Source organism: Lagenorhynchus albirostris, chromosome 18, assembly GCF_949774975.1.
Source record: "Lagenorhynchus albirostris chromosome 18, mLagAlb1.1, whole genome shotgun sequence".
In the NCBI taxonomy this organism is placed as follows: domain Eukaryota; kingdom Metazoa; phylum Chordata; class Mammalia; order Artiodactyla; family Delphinidae; genus Lagenorhynchus; species Lagenorhynchus albirostris.
In genome coordinates, this window is record NC_083112.1 from 48178197 (window position 1) to 48203876 (window position 25680).

Genomic DNA, 25680 nt, shown 5'->3' on the forward strand with positions numbered 1-25680 from the left:
AGAACATTAATAATTTACTAATATTAAGAAAAAATTTGTTTCTCTTCATAAAAATCAAAACTCATTATTCTCTAAGGGCATGTCTACATAACAGCAAGAAAATGCAAATGGAAATATACATGGGTGCAAATTTCTTAATAAGAAAGCTGTTAACTTATATGGAGAATTTTATTTCTTAGTTTCTTAAACTCAATTTCTATCACCAGAAATTCTGATTCAACAGGTCTGGGCAAAGACATGGTTTCAGAAATGTGGATGGAGGAAAGAGGAATGCTTGTGTATCTGAGTATTTATCATGGCTCCTTGAAGATTCTGATTTACTCCCACATTTGTGATCCACTCACTTATTTAGTCTCTGTTCAGCAGGTGTGATGTGAAAGGTAGTGGTTTCTGGTGATGCTGTAATCACTTCACAAGAACCACTGACGTTGCCATCTTTTAAATGAAATTTACTGCTCCAAGTTTCAAGAATTCTCAAAATTTGATCTATATTATGTCATTGATTAGTAGATCTTTTCCTCCATCAATAAATTTAAATTTCTAGAAAATAGCAGAAGTAAGAGAATGGGAAGGAAGGATTACACACGAGTGTGTGTGTGTGTGTGGATGTGTGTGTGAGTGTGTGTGTGTTTATACAAGCATTGATGGTTGGGTGGATGACAGTAGGAGAAGAAGTAGTTACACACTGTAACTGAAATCTTGCCTAGCTGTCTGACTCATACTCAATCTTCAAGGCTCAGTTTAGTTATCACCTCACCTATGAAATATCTTTCATTCCTTAGGCAAAACCAGGCTCCACTTTATCTCTGCTCTCATAGCACCCTGTAAATAACTCTCCTACATGTACCATGGTATTTAATAGCTCTCTTTCACCACTGGGAGGGAATTCACCCTGTCTGCCTGTGGTATTCTGAGTCCCTAGCACAGTATCTGGTATGGAGCAGGTTCTCAACACATAAAGGAAACTGGACTTGAAAAGTGCCAGAAAATGGTGCAAATAGAAAAATATGCATGTAAGCAATAAGAAAGGACCTACTGGATAATATTAGTCTTTTTAAAAATTGAAGTATAGTTAATTTACAATGTTCTGTTAGCTCCAGGTGTACAGCAAAGTGACTCAGTTACACACACACACACACACACACACACACACACACACACACACATATATATATTCTTTTTCAGATTCTTTTTCATTACAGATTATTATAAGATATTGAAGATATTTCCCTGTGCTATACAGTAGGACCTTGTTTTTAAATCTATTTTACATATAGTAGTGTGTATCTGTTAATCCCAAGCTCCTAATTTTGATAACTTTTTGAACTTATTTGTTTAGAGTTTGTTGCCTGAGGCTCTTTTTTATCCCATCCATATTTCCCATTCCTCTCATTTACTTCTCATCCTACCATATTGATGTTTAAGGTTTTAAAACTGATTATATGGTTATTAATAGTTTTATTAATGTTGATAGAATTGGTTAAAGTATAATCACAATTATAATTCTCCTCTTTAGTTCTTTATTCAATAGTAAAAGTAGATGTAATCACTATCTGAGTGTGAACATGAATATATGAAAGAACAAATTCTTTTAAAAGGGTGAGAAAAACTTGACTTTTGCTAAGCATTTATTATATTCCAGGCACTGTGTTGGATACTTGTACTTAGATTATTTCGTGTAATCCTTCTATCAATCTGTGAAGAAGGTATTATATTCACAAAGGAGAAAACAATATTAGAGAGCTTATAGGAACAGCTCAAGGACCCACAGCTGGTGTATAAAGGAGCCAAAATTTGAATGCAGATCTCGCCTAACTAATTCTTGTGCTCTGTAACCTGGATTGAATTTATTTGCAAGGGATACAGTGATGCAAAGCTACCTGTGCATCTTAACATATCAGAGAGGATGCACCTGCTGTGGGGAAGGTCTTGCCTAACTCATCTATTTTGCTTTGCATGCTTGGAATATTTTGGCATCTTCTCATGTTCATACCAGCCACCACCCTATGCCCAAACCATAATTGCCAAACTCTTGACCAGTGAATGTCTCGCTTATCTAAAGATGCTCCATTTCTACTCTCAGAATATTATAGCTTTGTTTTATAAAATGTATTAATATATTTAGGTTTCAATGTTCCATCTTGACAGTAATTTGAATTAATATGCAAGATGTCCATACCTTGGGGGCTTTAGCTTATACATAGTCATCAATATTCACGTCACATTAATCATTTCAATCTAATCTCTAAAATAAACCTTATTTTCCAAACAAGATTACTTTCCATTCCCAAAAGAAATCAAATGGATTTTTTGGACTCTATATTCTTGCTTAGCCCTTTTACTGAAACACCTTTAAATATATGTCTAACAAAATACTGTCCATCTTTCAAGGACTCACTTGAATGTGCTCATTCCTCTGCACTGAGTAAGCGTGGGGAGAAAAACATGCTGAGTTTTGGTAGTGATCCACTTTGTAGAGCACAGGATGGAAAGAGATACTGAGCAAGGAGACAGCAGAAATTGTCTAAGGCCTAGTGTCTAAAAGACATGGAAAGACAAAGTATGGTTTAGACAAAGGTGCAGGAAGTCCCACCCAAACTCCAGGTGACTCTTAACCTTGAAGTCTTGTGGGATTGCAGTGGATTTGGGAGATATTTGAAACAGAGCAAGCCTGCTTGCTAAAGAGATGGGAATACAGGGAATACGACTCAATCCTCTGAAAGAATGGTTGCTGAAAATTGATTGGCCTTCAAATCCTAGTCACCAGCTTGGTTTCAGGGTAGAATTCCAGTCCTATAAAGGAACTGAACTACCAGGTAGGGTAAGTAGGCTAATGATACAGTGAAAAAACAAGGTAGAAGTCTATTCCCAAGTGTAGGGACAAGAAAGAGATGAATAGGGAGTGCTATAGATGTGAGATCACTCCAGCTGTGCACCTCATAGCCTGCATCTGGCTTGTATATCAATTAATTAAGTCAGTAATCTATTTGGTATTTACTGAGTATCATTTATGTATCGGGAACTAAGACTAAAATGAATAAAACACAGTTCCTTAGAGGGGAGAAGACATAAATATTATGGGTTTAAATTGAATATTATTATTCAGTGAATGGGCATTGAATAGACATTACTGGTGGTTCCATCTATCATTGACTCACATGACTTGTACTAAGGCATTATGAAGGACCCAAGAGGCTGTATCTTCCTGGTTCCAGCCTAGTGAGTTATAGTCCCCTGATGGGGAGAAGCTGGCACTGAGGCACTTGTCTTGGTAATGTTTCCATGTGACACCCCTGTTGAATCAAAGGAATGGTTGTCAAAATCATTTGAACAGTTAGAGGCGAAAAGCCTGGAGGATGAAGGGGATGAAATGCAAGTCTTCTGATTCCAGTTGTGCGAGTGAGACTTAATTCCATGATTTCGGATCAAGAACTGAATAGGACCTATTGAACAAGTCAGGGAAGGAAGTGTGGGCACAAGTGGTCTCAGCTGTGAGGGAGCTGGAGTAGCCAAAGGACAAGGACAGTTCTACTGTCACTTCCTCCAAAAAGCCCTTACCATCACCCAAACTGGAGTGCCTGCTTATTACACTCTGTTTCCATCCATTTGCTACTTGCCTTATTCTACTATGACCTGGGAGGACTCGGTAGTGCCTGGTCCTCAGGCCAGAGGGATTTGGAGGAAACCTGTTGGACTTAAAATATTAGTCCTGGGGCTTCCCTGGTGGCACAGTGGTTGAGAGTCCGCCTGCCAATGCAGGGGACATGGGTTTGTGCCCCGGTGCGGGAAGATCCCACATGCCGCAGAGCGACTAAGCCCATGCGCCACAACTACTGAGCCCGTATGCCACAACTACTGAAGCCTGTGCGCCTAGAGCCTGTGCTCTGCAACAAGAAAAGCCACCACAATGAGAAGCCCGTGCACTGCAATGAAGAGTAGCCCCCGCTCACTGCAACTAGAGAAAGCCTGTATGCAGCAACGAAGACCCAACACAGCCAAAAATAAATCAATAAATCAGTAAATTTATTTAAAAAAAGAGGAAGTCACTTAAAAAAATTTAAATGCAGGATTCACGTGATTACCAAGACCCACCAACGAGGTATCCATCATCTTATGTGCTTATTTATTTAAAAAAAAAAAAAACGAGATTTATTTATTTATTTTATATTTGGCTGCGTTGGGTCTTTGCTGCGCACGGGCTTTCTTTAGTTGCGCCAAGTGGGGGCTACTCTTCGTTGCGATGCGCAGGCTTCTCATTGAGGTGGCTTCTCTTGTTGCAGAGCACGGGCTCTAGGTGCGCGGGCTTCAGTAGTTGTGGCACACGGGCTCTAGAGCGCAGGCTCAGTAGTTGTGGCGCACGGACTTAGTTGCTCCGCAGCATGTGGGATCTTCCCAGACCGGGGCTCGAACCCGTGTCCCCTGCCTTGGCAGGCGGATTCTTAACCACTGCATCACAAGGGAAGTCCCATCTTATGTGCTTTAAGATCATCTTAGGAAACATAATAGGGCCGAGTCTGCCTTCTGGGGTTGTTAATGGGCACCCACATGAATAGCTGTCATAGGCAGGTGCAGGAGAAACAAGGCAAGGAGTGACATGCTGCATCATTTCTGATACTACATAAGTTGGTTTGATCATTATAATCCTAGATAATAATCTCCTTGGAGATGCTTATGTTATACTTAAGTATCCCTTAATAGCAACTAGCCCAAGGCTGTACATATAGAAATACTCATTAACATTTATTGAATGAATGAATGATTTGATATGAAAATTACAAAGCTACATAGTTGAGAATTATTTAAAGTAAGAATATCTGTAAAACGACTTTCTTAAAATGGCAATCTGGGTTCAGATTTATTACAAAATGAACTATTATCATACTATTTCAGAAATGAGAAAGTCGTAACCTGAAACATAAGCCAACATAATTTTCAACCAGATAAATGGAATGATCTATCATGGGACTGTGGGAATTAAATATATTACCACATGGGATGTATTTAAACAACTGGACACATAGTGAGATCTTGGTGACGAGAAGCCATTATTATTAGCAGTAGTAGTAATGCGCTGTGATGTGTGTGTGTGTTTGTATGTGTTGTCTTCTCACATAGGGAGCAAATCTTGTGCAGCAGGAACCATGTAACATATATTTATGCATAAGGAAGAGGTTCAGTAAAAATGTTACTGGAATAAATAAGTGAATCATTTTATTTGAAGAAGTTTCTCTCGGCAAAACCTTTGGAATGGTGCTATTACTATTTGCAGGGTGGGATGGAGAGGGGAGGAAAAGCATAGTTTTGTGGTGAGGAGTGTGGACTTTAGAATTTAGCAGTTCTGGGCTTCAGTCTCACTAACTACGCTTTCATGGAAAAATTACTTAATCTAAGACAGCTTCTCTGTCAGTAAAACGTATAACAATAACATACCCTCAGGATTGTCTTGCTGACTGACTGAGAAAATACAGTGCAAAATGCATAGTATATTACTTATACATTATTTTGCCAATTATAACTTACTATAATCACTCATGAATCCATAGTTGTATCTTATAAGAAGGAAAGAAATGTAACAACCTTAACATATACCTCTTCCTCCTATATTTTGTGGAGTTAAGAACACTGACAGTAAAACAGCTTAAGTCAGTAAGTATTTCTCCTTCATTCATTTGGAAATGCATCATGGTTTGGTTGGGGACCACTCCTGAATTCCTGTCTTGTGTTATTATGAAGAAGTTCACTTGGTTGGCTTGTAATCCACAAATTAGTTTAGGAGTTTGTGAGGAGACTGTGTCTCTGATCGCTTTAAGAGCCCCATCTGTGTCAGAGACTGTTCCTAATATCGGGCATCCTGGTGCTGTCACATGTGACTGAGTGAACTTTAGGCTGCAGGTTCTAAATCAGGGTCTCAGTGTTCCCCCTCCCACCAGCAGTAGACCCACAGACAGGTCCCTAAGCCCTCTGTGAAGCCACTTCCTCCTGTAAAATGAACACAATAATCTGAGTCCTCTCTAAGGCCTGTTGTGAGATAAAAATGGGTCAATGTATGTAAAAGTGCTTTGTAAACTGTTAAGCACTGCATAATTATAAGGTAATATATGACTAATAAATCAACTATGGTTTATCAGTTGATGCCAGAGTGAATGACTAATTTCATCATTGCCTAAGGCATCTGGCAAGTTATATTTCTGCAGTATTTTCACAATTGCAATTACCTGAATTAGATTACATTTAAAAAATTATTGATTTGGGAAAACTATCTCAAAAATATCTTATGTTCTCATGTTAAGTCTCACAATTAGCTTTCATTTTTGGGTTATTCATCATCTTTGGAATTTCTGCTTATTTTGTGGTAATATTAAGAAAAAATAGGGCTTCCCTGGTGGCGCAGTGGTTAAGAGTCCACCTGCCGATGCAGGGGACACGGGTTCGTGCCCTGGTCCGGGAAGATCCCACATGCCGCAGAGCGGTTGGGCCCGTGAGCCATGGCCGCTGAGCCTGCGCATCCGGAACCTGTGCTCTGCAATGGAAGAGACCACAACAGTGAGAGGCCCGCGTACCGGAAAAAAAAAAAAGAAAAGAAAAGAAAAAATAACTAGTGTGTAATTTAGCTGTATCTCACACTTGAGGATTGTGAGAAAATATTTACTACTTGGATGGTTGAAACATACAAAAAAATGCGTTTTGTTACTTTATTAAGAACACAAAATGGCCAAGATCAACAAAGATAAATGTGGCGGCACTTTTGTTATAATCATTTCAAAGACGCTAGATTGTTGCCATAGATTGAGTAGCAAGCAGTAGAGGAATCAGATGTAATTAAATATTTTGTAACCCACCGTTTTTTAAAATTGTCATATAGGCAGCAAAATTGATCATTTTTTTCCTTGCATCTAAATCCATTACTGATGTAATGGCCCAATCCTTTGCCATAACAAAATGAGAATCAAGACAATGTTGATTTAGTGAGTATAGGAGTAGCTATGTTGATTCAGTTTTAAGGTCCACATATTTTTGTATACTTTCTCTTACTTTCAATAAATCCTACTATAATTCTCTGTCCTTAGTGAGGGTCAATATATGCTGAGAACAAGATTTTTTAAAACAGCATTTCATGTCCATCGACAGATGAATGGATAATGAAGATGTGGTATGTATATACAATGGAATATTACTCAGCTATAAAAAAGAATGAAATAATGCCATTTGCAGCAACATGGATGGACTTAGAGATTGTCATACTAAGTGAAGTAAGCCAGAGAGAGAAAGACAAATACCATATGATATCACTTATATGTAGAATCTAAAATATGACTCAAATGAACTTACCTACAAAAACAGGGACAGACTCACAGACACAGAGAACAGACCTGTGGTTGCCAAGGGGGAGGCGGGGTGGGGGAGGGATGGGTTGGGAGTTTGGGGTTAGGAGTTGCAAACTATTATATATAGAATGGATAAACAACAAGGTCCTACTGTATAGTACAGGGAAGTATATTCAATATCCTGTGATAAACCAGAATGGAAAAGAATATGGAAAAAGAATGTATATATATGAATAGCTGAATCACTCTGCTGTATAGCAGAAATTAACACAACATTGTAAATCGACTATGCTTCAATAAAATAAATTTTAAAAAGTCAGTATTTCAGTGCAGAGTGTCACAACTACTGAAATGAGAAAAAAAATTCTGGAAAACAAGATCAACAAAAGTATCAGCATCTGCTTTCCTAGATATGGAACGTAAAGCATCAAGTTATATAACAAGCAAAAAATGTTTTCTTTCCTTTTTTTTTTTTTGTATGCACAATTGCAAGCACACACAAAAGAAGGAAATACAAAGAACCTCAATATAACCATTGCCTAGATTCCAGCGTTATCAAGATTTTCCCATTTAGGCTTCCTCTGTCCTTCTTTCCTTCTCCCCTACCCTCCTTCCCTTCCTTCCTTTTTTTCCCTTTACTTCACTGAAGAATCTTAAAGCGAGTCCCAGGTATCATGCCATTTCACCCCGCATACTTCAGTATGCATCTCTACAAGATGGGAACCTTTTCATATGTAACCACAGTGCCATTATCACATGTAATTAACTTAAGAATATTATTTCTTGGTATCATTTAGTAACCAACTCATAAAAAATTTCCCAGACTTTCTCAAAAATGTCTTTTGCATTTGACTAGTTTGAATAAGAATCCAAGCAATGCTTACAAATCACATTTGGTTGGTTTAGCTCTTCATGTATCTCAGTCCCTTCTTCCCACTCCCCCTTTTCTCCCCTGTAATTGACTTATTACGAAACTGAATCCAGTAATACTGGATTTACTCTTGTTTTGCAGAATTTCTCACATTTCGCATTTGTCCGTTTGCTTTCTTGCGGTGTCATTTAATTTGCTCCTGGATCGTCCATAATTTCTATAAATAGAGGTCAGCTCTAGAAATTTAAATAGATTTAGGTACACAATTTTTTGGCTGGGGTACTTAATCAGGGGAGCTGTGGGCTATGTATTACATCGTATCAGGAGGAACAACATTTCTGGTTTTCTACTTTTAGTGGGACAGCCAGAACTCTCCACTGGAAAGTTCCAACTGACATTTCATCTAATGGTTTCATCCACTGATGATTGTTGCTTGAATCAATTATTTTATTAAGGGTTGCAAAATGTAATTTCTATTAATATTATCCTACCATATACTTTAGCTATGATCCTTCAACACCACCATTATCCTACCATATACTTTAGCTATTATCCTACCATATACTTCAGCTACGAACCTTCAACACAACCATTTATTTGGTTACCCTGAAATACAGTTTGTACAGAAGAGCAAGGTAAATGACTATTTCTTTATCGTCTAATTGCCAGTTTTCTGAGTAGTAACCACGCTGCCAAATCCACTATTAGTCTAGCTTTTCTCTCCATTTCCATTGAAACAGCCTTGGTTCTGATGCTCATTGCTCTTCAACTCTACTATTGTTGTAACTTCAATACTAGTTTATTTCTCTAAATTTTTCTTTCTCCCTCCATTGGTCTATTGCTACCAAAATCATGCTTCTAAAATCTGCAATAGATTCAAGCTACCTTCAGAAGAAAGGCCATGGTCCTTTGGTAAGACATTCAGAACTCTGATTGCCCATCAATCTACCCTTCTACTTTCTACAGTCACCACACTCCACCAACATAAGGAAGCTCAATAAACACTCGCAGTGTTTTCCTTCAAGCTCCTTCCAGGATTCCCTCAGATGGCAGTGCCATTCTCCCTATTGTTCTCTCCCTAAATCCTACTCACCCTTCAAGACCCAACTCACATTCCACTTCTCTAGCAAAGCCCTGTTTGGACCAGTCTCCTACTATCTCTTAACATGCAGTGATCACTTTCTCCTCTGAACCGCCATAGCATTTCTAAGAACCTTGACTTTGACAACTATTGCTGTAACTGTCCTTCCTGTACTTGGTTGCACATGTGAACCTTCCTTATGAAATCATACATTCTTAAGAAGCTTCACTTTCAGAACCTTCATCCCCTGTCACAATCACTTATATACAGTGGTGCTCAGAATATCATTATGGAATTATTTGCATATGATCCCTTGCAATTTGTTGGCTTTAGATCAAGAATGTAGTTAGTATAATGAAAAATAGTTAAATTCTGATAATCGTGACCAAAAATTTTAACAAAGTGTATTGAGTACTTAAGCATCAGGCAATGTGCCCAACGTTTTACAGCCCTCCCTTTGCTTATTACCGTAAGTACTCTATGGGATAGGTTCTACTATTATCTCCATTTATCAAAGAGGAAACTAAGACTTAGAGAAGTTACCTAAATTGTCAACGTTATAAAGCAGTTAAAGAAGGAACGAAGATTTAAATCCAGCTATTTCTGAAAAAAGCCAATGCCTTCAACATCATTTAGATGCTTTGCTCCTCCGGGATTGTTAAATGGAAGAACTGGTGTGAGGTGTGAGCTCAGAAAGTTGTTACAAGACAATAACTTGGGATGAGCTCCATAAGTTCAAAACAAAATTGTGTGAATTTGCAATCATACTAAGGAAAAAAATCCCTGTAACAGGTACATTATTCATAAGTCTAGGAATACCATAAAGTTATAAAGAAGTAAATTTTGGAAAAAAGACAATTTATTTATAAAGGAATATTCTGAATTTCTTAGGGATTTTTCATCACTTTTAAAATTCAAATTTTCTAAGATACTGACAAAATGCTACTTAAAGAAGTTGAAGTAGTAGTTCCAAGAGAGAAACTATATAAATTTTAAGTTTTGATGCATATATTCAATAATATATTAATGAATATTCTGTGCTGGGTGCTGTGAGATGATACAAAGTTGTACACATTGTTGACATATTGCTTATAATCTAACAGAGAGGGTAAGAAATATGCTTGGCAGTAGACACAAGCTAGCCATAACCCAGCACTGCTACAGCAGGGTTCCAGTTCCAGCCATAACTTCTACGGGAATTCTGTGAAAGGAGAGAAAACTCTCCATGCTACTAGATGTATAATAAATGCATTTTTGCTGACAAAGACAACTGATGGCAAAGTTAAAACATAGAGACAATTTTCCTATGATCAGATTTCTATCTTAAATAATTATTTTAAAGGACTTGAAAAAAAATCCCTTTCAAACACTTCAGGCTCAGTTAGCTAAATAATCAATATGTCCAGTTTGGTTAGAATTGTATAAGAAAGTCATACATTTTAAAAACATCTCCACTCTTCCAAGAAAATTACTAATGGTGAGGTCTGTCAACTGTATTCAAAATACAAACTAACTTGATCTGGTTGGCAAGCGTTCTATGAGATAGCATGGAGACTTCCTCATGTTTAGTGAAAGGAACATGCCAAAATGCCGTACTGAGAGCAGTCTAGGTTCTGCCTTCTGCCCTGCCGAGAACTAGCTGGTCTTGCGATTCTGCACAAGTCACTCAGTCTCTGTCATTTAAATTGAGTAACTAGGTTATTTTCAAAGTCACCTCATGTAAGCACCTGCTAATAATAATGGAGAAGTTTTCTAATTAGTGCAAGTCAATATAAAGGTTTATCATTGTGTGGCAAAGAGAAATAAAATGTTCCGATTCTTTTTTTAAATTTAATTTTATTTATTTTTTTATACAACAGGTTCTTATTAGTTATCCATTTTATACATATGTGTATATATATCAATCCCAGCCTCCCAATTTATCCCACCACCACCTCCCACCACCACTTCCTCCCTTGGTGTCCATACGTTTGTTATCTACATCTGCGTCTCAATTTCTGCCCTGCAAACTGGTTCATCTGTACCATTTTTCTAGGTTCCACATATATGTGTTAATATACGATAAAATGTTCTGATTCTTAAAGCTAGGTCATACTTTGCTGCTGCTAATCTGGGCTTTGGGCAATCATGTTAAAAAAAGTGTTTCTTTTCCCTCAGGAATGAATAAATAGAACAGAATTAATTCATCTAACAAGTATTTACTGAGCACATACTATGTACCAGGCACTGTACTGGGCATTGAGAAACACAATAGTGCACAGTCAGACAAGGTCTCTGCCCTCATGGAGCTTTCAGTCTGGAGGGTGGTGTTGGGGGGGCGGTAGAAATAATGTACAAGATGTTGTAATGGGGCTCTTTTTGTCCTTGTTTCCTCTCTCAAAAATGAGAAGGATGCAAGGACTACCACGTAACTCAATATCCCTAAGGGAAGGGAGAGACCACACATGTAGCAGATGCCAGTGGTAAAACCCTTTCTGCCAGTAGCAGTGTCAACTACTGGTAAAGAAAAAAATTATTCCATGACACTTGTTACAGATGTTAAAACAGACTTTATTCAAGACCATCATAATACGTATAGGGACCACAGCAATGGGATTTTACAGTGTGTGTGAGAGAGAGAGAGAGAGAGGGAGAGGGAGATTGGGGCCAACTCCGAATACAGCATGGGCAGTAGGAATTTATAGCCAGGGACCAGGGTGGGGGTCAGTGGATGGAAAATTACTAAGAGAAAAAAAAACATCAGGGTTGGTTTAACCAGAACCGAGAGTGGTTCTGGTTAAAACGACCTAACAGGATTCTTGGTGAAGACAGGCCAGGGTGATCAGACATCATCTGGGAGATGGTGGAGGGGAGGAACCCGGTTCGATATGGAGGGAGATCAGGTATCAAGAAATCTTTCTATAACTAGATTTTAGAAGGAAACGCACAGATGGGCTTAGGAGAGGTCTCAGGAATTTGACTAAAGTTTGGTTAAACAAAGGGTCTTTGTCACTACTACCCACCTCCCACCCAGAAAACAGTGGTGATGTAATTGAGATCGAGAAGAACGAGGGGGTGAGAACGAGAGAGGGAAAGAGAGAGAGAGAGAGAGAGAATGAGAATTCCATAGGAACGGTTGTTAGCGCTTTAAGAGAACCACGTGGAGGGCTTGACTGACATATGTTCCCGGAAGTGGGAGAGTGCCCTCTCACTCCTGCTGAGAGACTACAGAGGGGGCTGTGCCTGTCTGGTAGCAAAGAGAAAAAGTACTGTTCTGGGAGAAGGCTCTCTTCTACCAAAGTGCTGGATAAGGACGACTGAGTTCTCTTGTGGGCCCAGTGGCTCCATGGAACAACTCAAGCACACTGCCTGGAGGAAGAGATGGACCTCTGAAAGACAAGCGTGATGCAGACCAGCAGATGTCCCCATGGGTTGAGGGAGGGGTTCCTAAAGTCAGTTGAGGAGGGTAAGATCTACCCCAGAGAGATGGTGCAGGGTTACGCTTCCTCCTCTCCCCTAAGAAATACCCCACAAGGGTGCTCCATGAAAGTGAGGGGAGACCGTACAGTGGCACCTGTCTAGAAGGAATCAATGGCCCGTTACAACCACCTCTGCACCCTGAGAGTGTGCTGTTTCCCCAGAGGCCCTCTCCTGCTTGCTGTGATGCTGGCTCGTGAGCGTCAGGGAGCTGGACTTAGGAGAGGTGGGGCAAGGGTTCCTGGGCTTTGGGAGAAGCTTTGGGTTGAAGGATGTTAGAATGTGTCCTTATTTCATTGATCTGCTTATTTTCCTAGCTGACATGGGACTTTTCTAGTGACTGAGAGGGTCTCGAAAAGCTTTGGAACCTACCTGAGATTTCATTGAGGAAGAAAAACAAAAAGTCAGAGAGAGTGTTTAGAGGGACCATCTGAGAAAGGATAAAATTGCTTCATGATCATAAATCCTGTCCATTTAACAAAAAAGTTTCACCCCAATCACACAAACGTATTTATTATGAATGACCAAAAAGCACTATTATGAAAATGTAATAATACATGAAAATGGGGGTTTAGACTGGGACGTATAGACCGTTTCTTTCTGAAACTGGATATAACACTGAGCACTGCTTTTCTTTCTCCCTACCTCCCCCTTCACTTCCTGTCCTCCATCTCATTCATTTCCATCATTTCCAGCACTTGGGGACATTTTTAGTTTCGTGTTGGTTATTTCAGATTCAGTCCCTATTCAGCCCCCTATACAGTGGGCTGTATAGAGATAAATATATCTGTAAGCCAGAAATGTTACAAACTACCGAGATGAATCATCACATTGCCTTGTCATGTTGCTCTCAGTTGGTAAGAAGTCTGTCAAAGCTAGAGAGAATTATATTTAATATGCAGTTCTCTTCTAGGGACAGAATTTGATGTTAGATCTATGGTGATGATATTGTTTTGTGGGAAGGGATCTTTATCTTATACATCACGTTTAAAGTACAATTAAATTAGAATGAGCAAGTTGAGGAAATGTAAATGTAAAAGGTCCCCTTTTCAGTAATGGTAAGTAGGAAACGACAGTGTATAGACACCAGTACAGGTTTTGCACATTTTAAAGTATTATAATGAGCATTTAATTGCCAAAATATGTAAAACCTCGATGTTTATTATTACGGTTATAATTTAACTGAAATCTTAGAGTGTTTCTCAGACTTATCTACTTATCTATTCATCATTTTACGGTTCATCAGCCTTTCACAGTCATAGGAAGAGGTATTTATCCTTGTGATCAAGGTCACCGTGCCCCGCCCCCGCCTTAGGATCTCCTCCATGACCTTTGCTCCTGGACTGATTCCCTCTCTTTCTACACTCTCTCTGCCTGTAACGGCTTTTTCTGCGCAGCCTGTAAAACATGATTAAATCTCCTTCTGGTCCTAATACTAGAACAAAAACCTTCCTTCACTTTGCATCTCTGTTTAGCTACTATTCAATTATTCCTGTGTTTTCAACCATTTCCTAGTCAAATTCAAAGGACAATTTTCAGTTTTTATTATACCTATGATGCTACAGACTGTCCCTGACTCACGATGACTTGGCTTATGATTTTTCGACTTTATAATGACGTGAAAGCAATACGCGTTCAGTAGAAACTGTACCACAGACTTTGAATTTTGATCTCCCGGGCTAGTGATCGGCAGTCGGATACTCTCTTGTGATGCTGGGCAGGGCAGAGAGCTGCAGCCCCCAGGCGGCCACACAATCATGAAGGTAAACAACGGATACACTAACAGCAATTCTGTACCCATGCAGCCATTCCGTTTTTCACTTTCAGTACAGTATTCAATAAATTACATAAGATATTCAACACTTCATTATAAAGTTGGCTTTGTGTTAAATGATTTTGCCCAACTGGAGGCTAATGTAAGTGTTCTGAACATGTTTAAGGTAGGCTAGGCTAAGCTGTGATGTTTGGCAGGTTAGGTGTATTAAATGCATTTTTGACTTCCGATATTTTCAACTTACAATGGGTTTATTTTAATGTAACCCCATGGTAAGTTGAGGAAGATCTGTATAGTCCTGGCTGAGTGGCCAGTACAGCTTCTACTAAGGAAAGGGAAGCACACGTTTTTCAACGGAGAGTTAGCTGTTTGACCACAGTATTGTTGTGACTACCTATTTCTTGGAACTCTCTGCTCTTTTATTTTTTATTATTATTATTATTATTTTTTGGCGGTACGTGGGCCTCTCACTGTTGTGGCCTCTCCCGTTGCGGAGCACAGGCTCCGGACGCGCAGGCTCAGCGGCCACGGCTCACGGGCCCAGCCGCTCCGCGGCATGTGGGATCTTCCCGGACCGGGGCACGAACCTGTGTCCCCTGCATCGGCAGGTGGACTCTCAACCACTGCACCACCAGGGAAGCCCCCTCTCTGCTCTTTTAGATAGATTTACAGGACTTTTTCCTGCCTCTCCTTCCACCTCTCTGACAATTTTTCTTGGTTTCCACTATGGAATCCTCTTTTTATTCCCTCCTCTCACTCTTCACTGTGTGCCAAAGCTCTCCACTATTTCCGCTCCCCACTTCCCTCTCCACGTGAACTCAGATGTTCAACTAAAATCCATATACTGAAAGTTTAACAATATGTATCTCCGGCCAACCTCTCCTTAGAACGTCAAACTGCATATTAGATAACTTCTGGACACAGGAAGACCAATAGTCTCCTTGAATTTGCTACATCTGAGACTAAACTTTTATTTTTCCCTCACTCAAACCCTCACACAGAATCCTGCTTCTCCATTAGCCAGTTCATAATGTTGCCACATACCTAGTCAACCAATAGAGACACCTGGGAGTCATCTTAAACTACTTCCTGTTTCTCACCATTCTCTCCCTTCCTGCTTTCCTCCTCCACTCCATTAAAAGTTAACCCCTAACTGTTAATGACATACCAACTGTATTTTGATTCTGTCACCTCTTCTCTAATCCTGCTATTGCTACCTAGTAATAAAGCCCAGGAATATTGTAATTGAATCCTAACTACATTCCAGCCTCCAAGTTTGCCCTTCTCAATACTGCTACCAGCCATACCGCTACCAGCATGGTATATCTAAAATGAATATTAACTAAACCCGCTACTCCACTAAAATCTATCAGTTGTTCTCCATAATCTATCAGATAACATTCGATTTCTTTGATGTATTATACAAAGTCGGCAATTTGCTGGATCCTACTTTTCTTTTTATGTCCACTGAGGCTCCCATCTGAAGTCCAAAAATACTGAATTAGCACCTCAAACAATATACGTTATTTTAATCCTCAGTGGTCTTGTTTATGCCCTTTCTCTTATGTGAAATATTCTCGATTCCCCCTTCTCCTTCCTCAACAAGTACTCAAGACTTAGTTCAGGTACTACATCCTCCAGAAAGGATTACCCAAGCCTTTTAAAGCAACCTGAGTCCTTCTGTGCTTCCTTAGCAAACTTAAACATCATTATGATTGCCTTTACCACGGTATATATCAATTATGTATTTATTTTCCATGTCGACACAGTGTGTTCCTCAAAGCCATTATCATCCTTATACGCTCAGGGCCCAGCACAGTGCTGCCCACGGGATAGGTACAGCAGATGTTTATCAAACTGAAATTGAACATTACTCCATTGTATTTCAATCATTTCACCTCAATTTTTTTTTTTGTATGCAACTCTCTTACAGAAAGAGGAAGGTTAGCCCCTCTCTAATTTCCTGTTTGGCAGGGATAGATAGTTTTTTGTTTAACTTACTGTTTATTTTTCAAACTCCATCTAATGTTCTGTCTTTTAAAATGATGTTAAATAAAATTGTGTGTGAATCTGCCTTCACATCATAAAGAAGATTATAATAATCATTTTATTCATATAATTAAGTTAAGCTTATTGAAACTATGAATGAAATAATAAGTTTGTGAGATATTTTGAAAGATTGCTGTTAAATCCTGAGCTTCCCACTAAAATAGTTGTATTAGTCTGTATTAGAGAAACAGAACCAGAATGTCATTTATCATAAGGAATTGGCTGACACAGTTATGGAGACTGAGAAGTCCCATGATCTGCTGAAGCAGCAAGTTGGAGAGCCAGGTGAGCAGATGGTGTAAGTTTCAGTCCAAGTCTGAGTCTGTCTTGAAGACAGAAGAAAACTAATATCCCAGCTCAAAGACAGCCTTACAGAGAGAGTGAAGGAATTCTCTTTTACTCCACCTCTTTGCTGTAGTTAGGCCTCCAAAGGGTTGAGGCTCACCTACATTGGGGAGGGCAATCTGCTTTACTCAGTCTACCAACTCCAATGTTAATCTCATCTAGAAACATCCTCACAGAAACACCTAGAATAACGTTTGATCAAAATCTGTGTACCTCGTGGCCCTGTCAGGTTGACACATAAGAGTAATCATAAGGATGGTAGATCATGGACATTTCCCATATCATTAATTATTTATCAAAGCCAAGATTTTATTACCTGCATAATTTTAAATCTTATGGATGTATCACTAACCATTATTAAATACTCCTCTTGCTGGATATGAAATTGCTATGAATTTTTACCAACATAAGTAATAATGTAATGGGCAAATATGCCTTTGGTTACATATCTATCATTTTGTAGAGATATATTGTTGACTTGTCTGTCTATCCATCTTTGTTTTTTTTTTTTTTTTCAGGAAATACTCCCCCCTCTCCCCATCCCAATGTGATGTTGGTGGGGCTATTTAGCCTATCATCCCCCCTCCCCTAACCAGCACCACCACAATGGTGGATATCAAGGTGGTCAATCAAAGTACCCCCATTAAACCAGATCAAGCTGGCAATCAGAATGATCTGTTCTCATGGCTCAGGGATAGTTCCGAGATGGGCACAGGATTGGGAGGGATAGTTCCGAGATGGGCACAGGATTGGGAGTTCTCCCTGAGACTCTGTTGCTAGAACTATCAGGGGGATAGACTTACTATTGATATGTTAGAATTACTGAACTGTGAGGATGTGATCTAGATTCTTGGTGGCTGTCTCCCTGGCCTTGTAGGTAGAATGTCTCTACAGAATAAGGTCAACACACAGAGGGAGGAAGGATTGAGATGCAGAAAAAGACAGACCGCTTCCAAACTTTATTGATCCCTTATGCAGGGGTGCCAATAGCAAATTTATTCCTGAATTCTCAGGTACTCAGACTACTGTGTCTCCCCCTCATGCATAAACTATTTTGAATTGTAGATCTCTCATTTTCGACCTAAGGGGACAGATTCTTAGAAATGAGATTATTTACACATAGGTAAAACTGACTAATTTCATCAGATTACTTTTCAAAAGGATTGCATTAATTCATATTTTTATTAATTCCCTTTTTTATCAGCAGTTGATTAGAAATAATAATAGAATAAAAATAGAAAATAACAGAAATAATAGCATTAGCAATAAATACTAAATTGATTATTACTATGTGTCAGTCATTAAACCTAGGCTTACATCAGCCAGGAATTTAACTGTACATATTATTTCCTTTCCACCCACACATGTACTCACTGAAATGGACATCAGCAAAATGGGTGCAGAGTCTTAAATATATATAGAAATTCAAACAAAGTACAATTTATTGTGTATTCTTTTGCTTTCCTTTAAACTTTTAAAATGAAAACAGCCTGCTTAGCTATTATAAGCTAAAGAAAATAAAGAGTATAAAACAAACATGAAGCTACTATGTGACCTAGCAATCCCACTCCTGGGCATATATCCAAAGAAAACCATAGTTTGAAAAGATACATGCACCCCAGTGTTCATAGCAGCACTATTTACAATAGCCAGGACATGGCAACAACTTAAATGTGCATTGATGGATGAATGGATAAAGAAGATGTGGGACATATAGACAATGGAATATTACTCAGCCGTTAAAAAGAACGAAATGATGCCATTTGCAGCAACATGGACGGACCTAGAGACTGTCAACCTGAGTGAAGTAAGTCAGACAGAGAAAGACAAATATTATATGATATTGCTTATATGTGGAATCTAAAAAAATGGCACAAATGAACTTATTTACAAAACAGATATAGAGTCATGGATGTAGAAAACAAATTTATGGTCACCAAGGTGGAAAAGGGTGGGGGGATAAGTTGGGAGATTGGGACTGACATATACACACTACTATATATTATATAGATAACTAATAAGAACCTACTGCATAGCACAGGGAACTCTACTCAGTACTCTGTAATGACCTATATGGGAAAAGAATCTAAAAGAGTGTGGATAGATGTCTATGTATAACTGATTCACTTTGCTGTACAGCAGAAACTAACACAACATTATAAATTAACTATTCTCCAATATAAAATTAATAAAAAAACAAACATAACCAATGATTTAAGTTAAAGTAATGTTATTTATCATAAATGTGAGTCTCTGTGGCCTTATACTGCAAAGATTATATCTATTATTCAAACTGGAGCATTTTGAGAATGAAAGGGACAGCTTTTATCAAATACACTGGGACAAGTGGTGTAAACTGGGCCTGTTCTGGGCATAGTACGACACAGAGTCACTTTAATTCATACACTAGATGTCCATTTCTTACTTGAATAAAGAGGTGCTGGTACAGTGGTGGAAAGTTGAAGTTAACCTACACAATTATTTGTGGGTCCAGGCTCACAGAGACATTTTTATTTTCAACATGTGGCTTCTAAAGGTACACTGGGTGTTGCCATCCAGGAGGATTTATGGACCTTGCCTGGAAATGAGGCGATTGTGTTCGCCCACATTCCATTGGCAAGAACTCAGTCTTTTGGCCACATCTAAATACAAGGGTGACTTCACATTGTAGTCTAGTTAAGTACCCAGAGGAAAGGAGAAATGGTTCAGCAACAGCCAGTCAGTATCCTTCCAAAGCTAAAAACAGAATATTTAAAATAATATTTATATCATTATAGAAATATGTTAAAAATTCTGGACCAAGAGAAATAAAACTATAGATTGATATATATTTTGTCTCTTGAACATTCTGGTATTTTTATATTTCTAAACTACTTCGAAAAGAGACTCAATTAAAATACGCTGGATAAACTTTATCTCCTATTAGATTCCACCCTTCAAAAATTCCATTATGTATTATTTTTTATCAGAACCTGTGTGCCTAATCCCACTTTATTTAAACAGCCTTATGTCATATAAAGAGCATAAGCTTCAGGGTCAGAAAGACCCGAGCCACAATACTGATTATTATTTATTAGACCCAAGACCCTGAACAAGCTCTTTAACCTCTCTGAGCCTCAGTTTCCTGTCCTATAAAATGGAGGCAAATATCTCTCTCACAGGGTGGTTGTGAGAATTAATTAAGATGAAGGTTTAACATGCCAAGTCTAAAACTGACCCATGATAGATGCTTAATATGTCAATGTCCTTCTCTTAGAGTGCTTAATGTCTGTTGGATATACTTCATTAGTTGCTGTTCCAGACAACTGTTCACTTACTCTAATTAATAAAGCTCTTCAACTGGAAATAAATAATTTTAAATCCCTGGAGTACAGAAATTATAGTTGCTAAAGTGTTGGCAGAAGTTACTCTCCTTCAAATAAAAGAAAAAAAGTCTAATTTAATGCAACAAATCTTAGTTCTCCACACATTCCTAATTTTGCATAGATGACACCACACAGTGAGTTCATTGTTCAAAAGATGTCAGAGATGTGGTGTGAGTGCAGGAAAGCAGGCTGCATGGTGAAGGGTAGCAGAATATGCCCAGAATATGTCACTCTGGCATAAGGAATTTAAGGCAATTGTGAAGAAGCAGATTAAAAACAAACAAACAAACAAAACCTCTTTGCCCTCCCCCTATTTGCCTAAAAGGAGGACATAAATTTACAAAGGTGTCCAATCTCTTGTTTATATAGGTACATAAACAGTGATTTGAAAAAGGAATTAAAAGAAAATCGAGACCTTGCCAAAAATATGTTCTTACACTTGACTATTAATAAGCTCTATTTCACATCACTTTTTTTTAAACATCTTTATTGGAGTATGATTGCTTTACAAAGGTGTGTTAGTTTCTGCTTTATAACATAGTGAATCAGCTGTACATATACATATATCCCCACATCTCCTCTCTCTTGAGTCTCCCTCTGACCCTCCCTATCCCACCCCTCTAGGTAGTCACAAAGCACCGAGCTGATCTCCCTGTGCTATGCGGCTGCTTCCCACTAGCTATCTATTTTGCATTTGGTAGTATATATAAGTCCATGCCACTCTCTCACTTCATCCCAGCTTACCCTTTCCCCTCCCCATGTCCTCAAGTCCTTTCTCTACGTCTGCGTCTTTATTCCTGTCCTGCCCCAGGTTCTTCAGAACCACTTTTTTTGTTTAGATTCCATATATATGTGTTAGTATATGGTATTCGTTTTTCTCTTTCTGGCTTACTTCACTCTGTATGACAGACTCTAGGTCCATCCACCTAACTATAAATAACTCAATTTCGTTTCTTTTTATGGCTGAGTAATATTCCATTGTATATATGTGCCTCATCTTCTTTATCCATTCATCTGTCGATGGACACTTAGGATATATGCATTTTAGATAAGACTTTTACATGAATTTACTCCATGCTTATTTTCCAGGCTTGCACAAGAGCTGTGATTTTAATGACACTAAAATTATACTCCCTGATGCCTGTATACCTTATATACCTAGGGTGGACCATAGTTATTATCAACTCTGTGTTCCTTTGTGGTAAGAGAAAAGGCTAAACCAATTGATTAATCTAGTGGTTCTATATTAATATTTTTGGAAGGAACATCTGTAAAAGAAATTGTGGTGGCGTGCCATGTGACTACAGGATATCTAACACATTTTTAGTTCTCCTTAGATTACAAATGATGCTTAAACTATAGCAAAGTCATGACAGACTGACCAAAGCTTAACAGCAACCTTTCATTTTTTTGCATCAAGCATTTGCTGAATATAGATCTAGGAATTTAAATATGGCCTTCTCTGGAGATGAGCATTTCTCAGGAACAGACTAAGAAATTTGCCTGTAGGCCTTCAAAGAGTTCACTTGAAGGTCTCCTTTCACTAGAACAGATGACTTGGCAGGAGAGATGGGCTGTAGAAAATTTGCCTTTTCCAATTTCATACTTTCCTTTCCTCAGTCTTCATAGCTAATATAGATCTAATTTCTTCTCCCTTCTCATGTCATTTTTCATAACTTGACACGGGGCATCTCCCATATTTCTTCTCATAACAAGGGCAGAGCTAGGCAGATCAAGGCAGAAAAAGCCTTAGCCAAATACTTAACGCCAGTTTTTCAGATTTACTGTTTGCATGGAACACTCAAAGTGGTCATAGGAAAAATCATTTTTGCTCCTTACTTAAATTATTTTAATTTGGTCTAATAAACCAAGAGTCAAATGTTATCAAACCTGTTCTATGGTTCATAATTTTCTAAAACAAAATTGAAATTTATGCCAGAAGAAAATACTAGATGGCATTCCAATGTTTTCAATATGGAAGATAAAAATAACCTTTTATTCTTATCAAGCAAAATATTCCTTTTGAGAGGAACAATGTGATGCAGGCAGATTTCACAGCCAGATGGGTGGCCTTGTGCAGACAAAACAGTGGAGCATCTGATTAAATTTTGTACTTTGGTTTTAGGCAGGCACAACAACAAATATAAAAGATTGCTAATTCTGAGATGGATTCTTCATCTTTTCCAGATTCACATGGTCAACCCACTTAGGAAATTAAGGGACTATATTTTAAAATGACAATAAACAAAGTATGATATGTTCAAATAGTAGACTTATAAATAAAAGATTGAAAGTTCATGTTTTCAAATATCTGCATGAGTTTGTGCTGTGATATATGAGACTCAAAATTATTGAAGGCTCAATGGTACTCAAATTTGATATTTACAATAAATGAGATCTTTGCAATTTTATTGATGTAATCTATATACATGATTGGTATTCAGTTAACTAATTGTAAGAGTGCCTTAAAATTTTCTCCAGGTAGTCTAGAATCCAGAAGTGTTTTTTTTACATTTTTGATTTGAGTGCTAATATTCTTAACATCCAAGTAAAATCAACACTAGTTTTTACATTCATTCTGGTAAATTTTTATAAGTGTGTGTGTGTGCATGTGTGTGTGCGTGTGTGTGCGTGTGTGTGTTTTAAACGTTGACCAAGGGTACCAGCTGATAAAGATGGCTAACAGGCTCCTTCCCTTTCAGAAATCGTAGGTTGTAGGAGTTTTAGAACAATCGATTTTAGACATTCCATCATTTCTATTGTCCTAGAGAGAAGGTGAAGGCTTATCATCTCTTGAGTTGATTATAAAAGAGATTTTCTGATATTTCTCTTTAACCAAAGTGTTCTCATTCTCTTTCTTTGCAGGCCCCTAGGCTCTTGTTTTCTGAGATAAATAACTCTCTTTCCTCCCAAAGCAAAATGAAAGGGGCAATTATACACTTGGTGATTCTTAATTGTCCCAATTAACTAAGTCAGTTTCTAGAGTCTGAGCTGAAAATGAAGCTTAGAATGTGCCTTCAATAAATGGAATTTGTTAAGTCAACTTGAGCCTATTTTTCCCCAGGAAAAGCCAGCTATTTGAATATTGAATTGCAGTCACTCTACTGGTGCCCTCAATTTAGGTTAGAATGAAAGTAATGGGCTCTTACCCTATATACCCTTAGTTAAATTAAGGGGAACAACAACAACAATCCCACACTGAGTATCTCTTAAACAGATTTCATTCTAAGCAATAAGTTTCCATTTCTTTAACATATGTTCCCTTTACATCAGATTAACATTTCATTTTTTTCTTGTATTCATGCCAGACAGTGAGCAACAATATATCAAATAAGTTTTACTAAGTACTGGCATAGAAAGCACTGCTGGCCCAATAGAGACCTTAAAACCTGGGCTATGTAACTTGCATGTGCTCTTATCCTACAAACAGAAATATTGGAAAGATTCATTCATTAGTGATTCTGATAATTAGAGGAATTTACGTTAAAAAATGTTTTAGAAAAATTTAAAGGTTATAACTAGGTAATTAAAGTAAAACACATTTGTTTCAAATCATTGGACCAGAAGAAGGCAAATACAATATTCAATAATCTAAATCAAAAAAAGAGTTACATCATCAAAATGGTGACATAAGTCATTCCTGACTTTAATCCCCATCACAAGAAAACAAACTAGCAACTGCCTGTAGACGAGACACCATTGGGAAAATCCCAGAACATGGAGGTGAGGCTGAAGCACACCTCTGGACCACAGAGCCCAAGAAGGAGCTCATTAGAAGGGTAAGAGAATGGCTACACTCTAACCACATTGCACCTCTTCCAGGTTGGCACAGTGACACACTGAGAGGGCTCCTCAGGGCCTGTGGCTTTTCCAGTGCGGAAAAAGAGAGCTCAAGGTTGACATCCAGCTCCTCCAGCTTAGTGGGATTCTACCAGGAAACCAACTTGGGTCTTACCTCACAGGACCACCTAGCAGAGAGCCCAGATGGCGGCTTTGTCCACCTGCAGACCTGAGCTGGTGGCACTGTCTGGCCAGGGAGCTTGGTAGGCAGAGCTGCCTGATTTGAGTCCCCAGCTGAGACTTACTGGCCTTGGAGGCTGTTCTACTGCTCTGCCGGGGCAGGGAAACAAATTTGAAGCCACATCTGCTGCTGAATATAGCTTCCAGCCCCATGTGAACAGGAAGCCTACATAGAGCATCTGAGAAGCTGTGTAGCCTATCCTGTAGCACCAGTTATAACAGCATCTGAGCAGAGAACCCAGCCAATGGCTCTGTCCATTTGCAGATCAAAGCCAATGGCCTTGTCAAGCCTTGGAACTTGGTGGAAAGATCTGGCTGACTCATGTCCCCAGCCACAAGCCATGTTGGCCTTGGAGCCTATTCTACCACCCTCCCCAAGCAGGGAAGCAGGTCTGTGGCCATGCCTACTGCTGAATATGGTCCTCACTCCTGCCTGACCATGAAGTTTAATCAGAGCACTTGGGAAGCTGTGGGGCCCACCCTACATCCCTGCTTGCAGTGGCACCTGAGCAGAGAGTCCAGCCATCAGCTCTGCGCATTAACAGAGCCAAGCTGGTAGCCCTGTCTGGCCAGAGAGCTCAGTGGACTGTACTTCCTGATTCAGCCAACAAGCCACACTAGCCGTGTAGCCTGTTCCACAGCCCTGCCAGAGCCAGAAAGCAAATTTGAAGGCTGCCTACAGCTCAGTATAGCCTAGAATATGGGACCTTTCCTAAGATTTATCAAATGTTACACCACAAAATAAGTCTTCATATTTAAGAAGACTGAAATAAAACCAAGTATCTTTTCCAACCATAATGGTATGAAGTTAAAAATCAATAGTGGGAGGAAAAATGCAAAATTTGCAAATACATGAAAATTAAACAACACAGTGATGAACAATGAATGGAACAAAGAAGAAATCAAAAGGGAAATAAAAAACATCTTGAGACAAACAAAAATGGAACCACAGCATATGGGATGCAGCAAAAGCAGTTCTAAGAGTCATGTTTATAGCGTTAAATACACACATCGAGGAAAAAGACAGATCTCAAACAAACAACGTAACTTTACACCTCAAGGAACTAGAAGAAAAGAACAAGCTAAGCCCAAAGTTAGCAGAAGAAAGGAAGTAATAAAGATTAGAGTGGAAATAAATGAAACAGAGAACAGGAAAACAATAAAAAGATTTAAAAAAACTAAGATTATGATCCTTGAAAAGATAAACACAAATTACAAACCTTTAGCTATACTAACCAAGAAAAAATAGAGAGGACCCAAATAAATAAAATTATGAAAGAAAGGGGAGACATTACAAGTGATATTACAGAAATATAAAGGATCATAAGAAACTACTACAAATAACTATATGTTAACAAATAGATAAAATAGAAAAATAGATAAATTCCTAGAAA